We start from the raw sequence: 6,592 nt of genomic DNA, 5'->3' as shown, positions 1-6,592 counted from the left end.
GAAATCTCTCTCAATCTCTCATTCTAATCTCAAAAATCGATCATGGTTAGGCTGAAGAGATCTGCCGGCAAGCGTCAACGCACCCAACATTCGTCGTCTCCGCCTCCCCAAGAGTTCAACGAGGACTTCCCTTCCACTCAAGCCCTCAATACTTACTACTCATCATTTAAAACAAGTAAGGTAAACCTTGGTCATACTTTTGATCTAGAACTTCTAAGCGAAGCAAAATTTTCATTCCTTGCACCCTTATGTGATCGAAAATGGCTCCCTTTCCTAGAACTCAAAACTAATGTCTTTTCCGACTATGTTCGTATATTTTACTCAAATGCTTACAATTCATTCTATGGGCATGAATACCCCAATCGCTTCAAGACTTTCATTCAAAACACTAAATTTGAAATCAATCCACAAAACCTAACTAACTTTTTAGATATACCAAACAATGAAGAAATATATACTCCTTACAATTTCAATTCATTAAATGCTTGTCGGATTATTATTGAAAACCCCAACCTTCCCAAGAAATTTAAAACATTAAAAAACTTATCTGTTAACATTTGCATTCTCCATCTCATCATTTGTCGAGTCTTAAACCCTCGAACTGGAAATTTTGCAATGCTCTATCCTAAAGACCTATGGTTTTTAGAGAAAATAATCACTAAAAAGGAAATAAATCTTCCTTCTATCATTTGTGCTAAAATGGTCAATGCCCACTCTCTATCCAAGAAATCTCTTCCCTATGGTTATCTTGTAATATCCTAGTATTTTGAGAATAATAATAATAATTAATTTTGTATTTAAAATATTTTTTGACATCAATTAGAAATTATAATTGAGAAAACTAATGGGCTTAGAGTTAGTGGGCTAACTTGAAAAATGAAATGTTAAGTAAATAGGCTTAGAGTTAGTAGGCTAAGTTGAAAAAAAATAAATGTTAAATAAATGAGCTTAGAATTAGTGGTCTAAGTTGAAAAAAAAAAAAGAGAAAGATTAAGTAAATGGGCTTAGAATTAGTGGGCTAAATTGAAAAAGAAAAAGGCTAAGTAAATGGGCTTATAGTTAGTGGGCTAAGTTGAGAAAAGAAAAAGGCTAAGTAAATGGGTTTAGAATTAGTAGGCTAAGAAAGTGTGCTTAAATTTATGGACTAAATGAAAGAATAGTCTATTCAAAATAAGATTTAGTTGAAAATAATTAAAGTAAAAAAATAATTAAAGATAGTGGGTGAAATAATGGAGAAATGTGGAAACAAAGTAGAATGTGGACAAATAATCAAAGATAATGGGTGAATTAATGGAGAAATATGGGAGACAAAATATGGTGTGGACAAATAATCAAATATAATGGGTGAATTAATGAAGAAATATGGGAGACAAAATATGGTGTGGATAAATAATCAAAGATAATGAATGAATTAATGGAGAAATATGGGAGACAAAGTAGAGTGTGGCCAAATAATCAAAGATAATGGGTGAATTAATGGAGAAATGTGGAAGATAAAGTAGAGTATGGACAAAAAATTAAATATTATGAGTGAGATTTAGTGAAAAATAATTAAAAAATGATAAAATAATAAAAGATAGTGGATCACTACAATTATACTAAACTTAATTCAATCTCTATAAATAGAGAAAACTTGAAAGGTTGGAGGACTTGAATTAGAAAGAGAAAGGTTGTAAGAAAAAAGGATTTGAGAGTAAGAGAGAGATTTGAGAAAGAGAAAGAAAGAATATAGAGAAAAATACCAAAAATTTCTAGAAAAATGCTATAGGCTGGGTTTAGTAGTTCGTGTGAAAATTTGTGGCAAAAAACATTGTTGGATACGCAAACCGAGACTTCATTGCAATATAGAAGAATACCGAATCACTCTGCAGGAAGGTAAGTTATTTTCAAAAATTTCTTTAAAAATTTCAGAAATATTAGAATGATATTTTATAATTTTTGATAGTGAAATTGGAAGAGAAATACATTATTAGTATTTATTATGGATTTTTAAGGCAATAGATGCTTGAAAATCAAAGAGAAAATGAGAAATAAATAGAGTATGGATTTTAAAAATTATGAGGAAATTTCTAGGCCTTAGGAATATTGTTTTAGGAATTATTATGAAGAGAAATTGAGAATTTTTTTTGAGAAAGTATTTATTACATAATCTTGAGGAAATAATAAGAGGAAATTGGAGAAATTAGAAAAATTAGAGAAAAATTAGAAATCTAATTTTCTTAAGTAATTATGATGCCAGAGTACGTCAAGATTCATAATTGAGTACAATTGGAAGTCTGACGCGAATTTTGAGGCAAAATTACGTTAAGGGTAAAATTATTTTTTTACAAGGTAAGTGGTATTTTTCAACTAGACCAAGTGTTATGATCTTATCATGTTATCATGTCTTGTTATGAGTATGTCATGCAGATTGCATTTTACATATTTTGATTTATGAAATATACATATGAGCATGATGAGATTCACGGTCATACATTGCATGGTTTTGTGATTAAGTATTGGCTCCGTTACTTTGTCAAGGGTGCACCCATACACCCCGGTTTGGCAGGGAGACTGGAAAAATGGCAGGTAATCTTAAGGTGCAATCGACCCAAACGTTAGAGTTATGATGTTATGTGCATTGCATACATACACAAGCATTAAATGTTTTGTTTCCCTTACTTAGATGATTCATCATCTAATTTGGCTTTACCCCTGGAATATTCAAACGTTCCAGATGGAGATCGTAACAGAAACGAGGATGAATAAGGCATGAAATGGTACTTAACAAAGTGCATGATGAGTTGTATGATCAGTTGAATGTGTGTTATGTAGCTCATGTATTTAAATTCTGCTACTTCGAATTCTGAACGTTTTGAGGAATGATGATATAGAACCCTATTTAGGGTTAATGTTAGTTGAAAACTTATGTTATGTATTAAGACATGTTGAGAAATTTATGTTCCTGTGATATAAGCATTGAATTATGATTAATGTTATGATGTTATGTTCGATTCTAGCTTCCGCATTTGATATTTATGATGATTCTCCTTAGAGATAAATAAATGGAGCTTTTGGGATATATTTAAGGAGTGATATGGTTTAGTCTTAGTTTTAGTAGTATTAAAAAAAAATTATCCCAAAATTATCCTGAATTATAACGCGCTCGGAAAATTGGGTGTTACATATCTCATCACAGCATTTCTTCGCACTAAATTTCCTCACCTCAAATCCTCATCTATTCAATCCAGAAATCAAATTCATGTCTTCAACCAAACTTCCCTTTGCAAAATGGGTTGTGTTTATGATGACACCCATCACAAATACACCAAAGTAGTCCATCATCATCAACGTTGTAGGTATGAAACTGACTCGAAAGCTGAGGAAGAAGACGAAGAAGAAGAAGACGAAGGCTTGCCTCCTCTGACTCTGGGCCATCCACACGGGTCATGCCAAACATGCTTGCATCGGTTCAGTCCACCACAACTGAAGGCTTTGCTTCCATGACTCGATGCATTGAAGATACCTTCAACATTCTCAATGAAAAAGTCGACAACAACCATCATTAAACAAAGGAGTATCTAGATAGTCTTAGGGACAAAATAGGCAATCGAGAAGAATTAGTTCATACTAAGGAGGATTCTTCGGATTCCTCGACTCATTAGCTTTCTAGATACCTTAGATGTATTTTGTTACTAATGTTTTGTTATTGTTGGTATTTTTTTTTCACTACTTGTAATGGATGGTTTATTGTCTTTTGAAGAGTACTTTGTGGTTATATTGTCTTTTTTCAAGAGCAAGAAAACATTTCTTTTGCTTGGAAATCATATTTTTTTCTTATGATAAAAATGGGGAGAAAGTTAACATAAGTGTGTATGAACGCTTCTACAATGGATCATGTCTAATCTACATAATGGTATCAACGTTGTGTTTAGTTATCAATGGGTATCAAACAAATTTTGTTAATCCATTAAATCTTGAAGCATTAACTGTTGGTAACAACAAAATTTGTTAGTGATATCTCAAGCAAAGCGAAAAAAGGACATGACGCACCTAAGGTTTGTTTTCTATCTCTCGTACAAGATTTAGGGGGAGTTATAAGGTTTTTCAAAAACTCATTTTCGATATCTTTTAAAGATTTTTATCACTATTAAAAAATAGGAGGAGAATTGTTGTATCATATTTTTTGATATATGGGAAAATGTGTTTGATGAAAAACAAATCTTAGAATGAAAAATCTTTATGAGAATCTTATATTTCGAAATAAGTTTTTAATATTTCAAAACAAGCATAATTAGTGTTTTGGCGCGAATGTTCAAATGTTTGAAGATCCCAAAATTCATGCATCATGTTTCAAAAATAGGTTTTTCCATGTTTCTATACATGTTTTGAAATGTCTTTTGATAAGGTTTCAGTGTTTGCTAAGTTTATATGCTATATTTCGAAACCTGTTTGAAATCTAAGCATATGTTTCGAAACCTATATAGTATGTTTTGAAACCTCTGTCATTTCTGTTAGCAGAGAATTTAAAAACTATGTTGCATATGTTTTGAAATATGTTTTTGAAGTATGTTTCGAAACCTTCATAGCATGTTTCGAAACATATGACTCTGTCAGCAGAATATTTAAAAAACTGACATGCAAAACATTTTAAATTCAAAAGCAATTTAAAAGTTATCTTTTGACTTAATCTCCATACCCTGATGTTTCAATTTCAAATATTTTGAAAGTGGAGAATAAAACAAATTCATTTTGTTTTTAAAGCATTGTCTTTTACTCATTTTGTCTCTAAGTGCATAACAAGCTATAACGGCTGGATGTTTCGAAACCTCAGTGTAAAAGAATATTGTTTCGAAACCTATAAGGTGTATTTCGAAACCTATTTTATCATCTTGTCTCTAACGGTTATAATTAGCCAAAATTCTATTTCTTAGTATTTATATCAGTTCTTTGAAGACAAGAAAGGTCTCTCACAAACACATACACGAGTATACAACAACAAGAGACATTGTCACATTCTCAAGCACAAGTGAACAAAATCTTTGTGACAAGCTCTCAAAGAAGAATCATTAAATCAATCCTTGATGTGCATTGTGGTGTGAGAAGGAGAAGCAAACTGAAATCGACGTCTCATCTATTCTAAGCTCGCATCACCTCATACCAAGAGGTTTGTACAACAATTTGGTAAGGTTTTCATTACATTAAAATTGTTGGGTTATAAAAGATATGTTTTATTTATCTTGTTGTAAGGTTTGAGTTGAGCCTAAAACTCATTGTGTAAGGTTTTAAGGTGAACCGTGGTAAAAACCTTGGTGTGGTTGATCACTAGTGAAAGTAATTGTGTTTGAAAATCTTTTAAGTGGGTAAGCTTGAAGTTAGTGGAGTAAGCGGGTGCCGAACCACTATAAATCTTGTGTGCACTTGCTTTACTATTTTACTTACATGTTATCATTGTTCATGCTTTCGAAAGAAACGTTTTTGTTGGTCCCTTAGGATATGGCCACTAAAGAGGGGGGTGAATTAAATGATTAATTTTTTTTTCATTTTTAATAAATATTCTTGACTAATGATTTTATTGAAAAATATATATTTGATAAATATAATGAATTATCTTTGAGATTAATAATAAATGTAAGCCACAAGATATAACAAAAATAAATACAATAAGACACAACACAATTTATAGTGGTTCGGTGTCTTCACACACACTTAGTCCACTCTCCCAATGTCTAACCACCTTTGGGGTTCCACTAAAATAATTTCACAAAGGTTTCCACACTAGATCACCTTGGAAACTAGATACACACTTAGATTACAACGGGTTCTAGGCAACTACTACACTAAGGTTTTCTTCCTATCTTACTTTGAAAACTAGATTCACTTAGATTTTAATGGTTCTAGAAAACCTATACAATTTACAATAGTAATTTAAATGTTACAAATAATTTTTTTACACTTGGACACAAATAAGCAATTAAGAACAAATTATACGAGGCAATAATATTTAAATAAATAAATAAATTTGTAACCTTAAATAGAGAAGTTTGGATTTGTCGTAGAAAACATGAAGAACTTTTCTTCTCTTACCTTGTGGCTCTTCGATGGATGTGCAATAATATTTTAAGAACCTTGGATTGCTTGGATGCTTTGTTTGAGAGCGTTTGAGAGCTTTCGGGTGCTTTGGATATGCAATGAAAGTATTTGGTGATATTTTACTCTTGGAAATTAAAATAGTTTTGATAATGACTAAATGTTATGAAAATCAATCTTTAAATCTATATGAATGAGTTTGAAGCAAAGTTATGAAAATCAATCTTGATCTCTATAGAAAGTAAGGTTGAGTGTTGAAATTCAAAATATCTTTTTGATAATCTCAACTTGCTTTCAAAAGAAACATAGTTAGGAAATGTTAAGTGTTCAATTTTTCTAAATGGATAGTCGACTATGGGTTTATGCTCTGTCGATTATGCCTATGAATAGTTAACTATGTGTTTATGTTCTGTCGACTATGCATGTGAATAGTCGACTATGTGTCTATGCTCTGTGGACTATGCCTGTGAATAGTCGGCTATGTGCTAAGCTTCTGTCGACTATGCCCAAACATCTATCGACT

Source organism: Diospyros lotus, chromosome 3, assembly GCF_014633365.1.
Source record: "Diospyros lotus cultivar Yz01 chromosome 3, ASM1463336v1, whole genome shotgun sequence".
NCBI classification, from domain to species: domain Eukaryota; kingdom Viridiplantae; phylum Streptophyta; class Magnoliopsida; order Ericales; family Ebenaceae; genus Diospyros; species Diospyros lotus.
The sequence above is the reverse complement of the archived record's forward strand: the minus strand, read 5'-3'. Positions refer to the sequence as shown.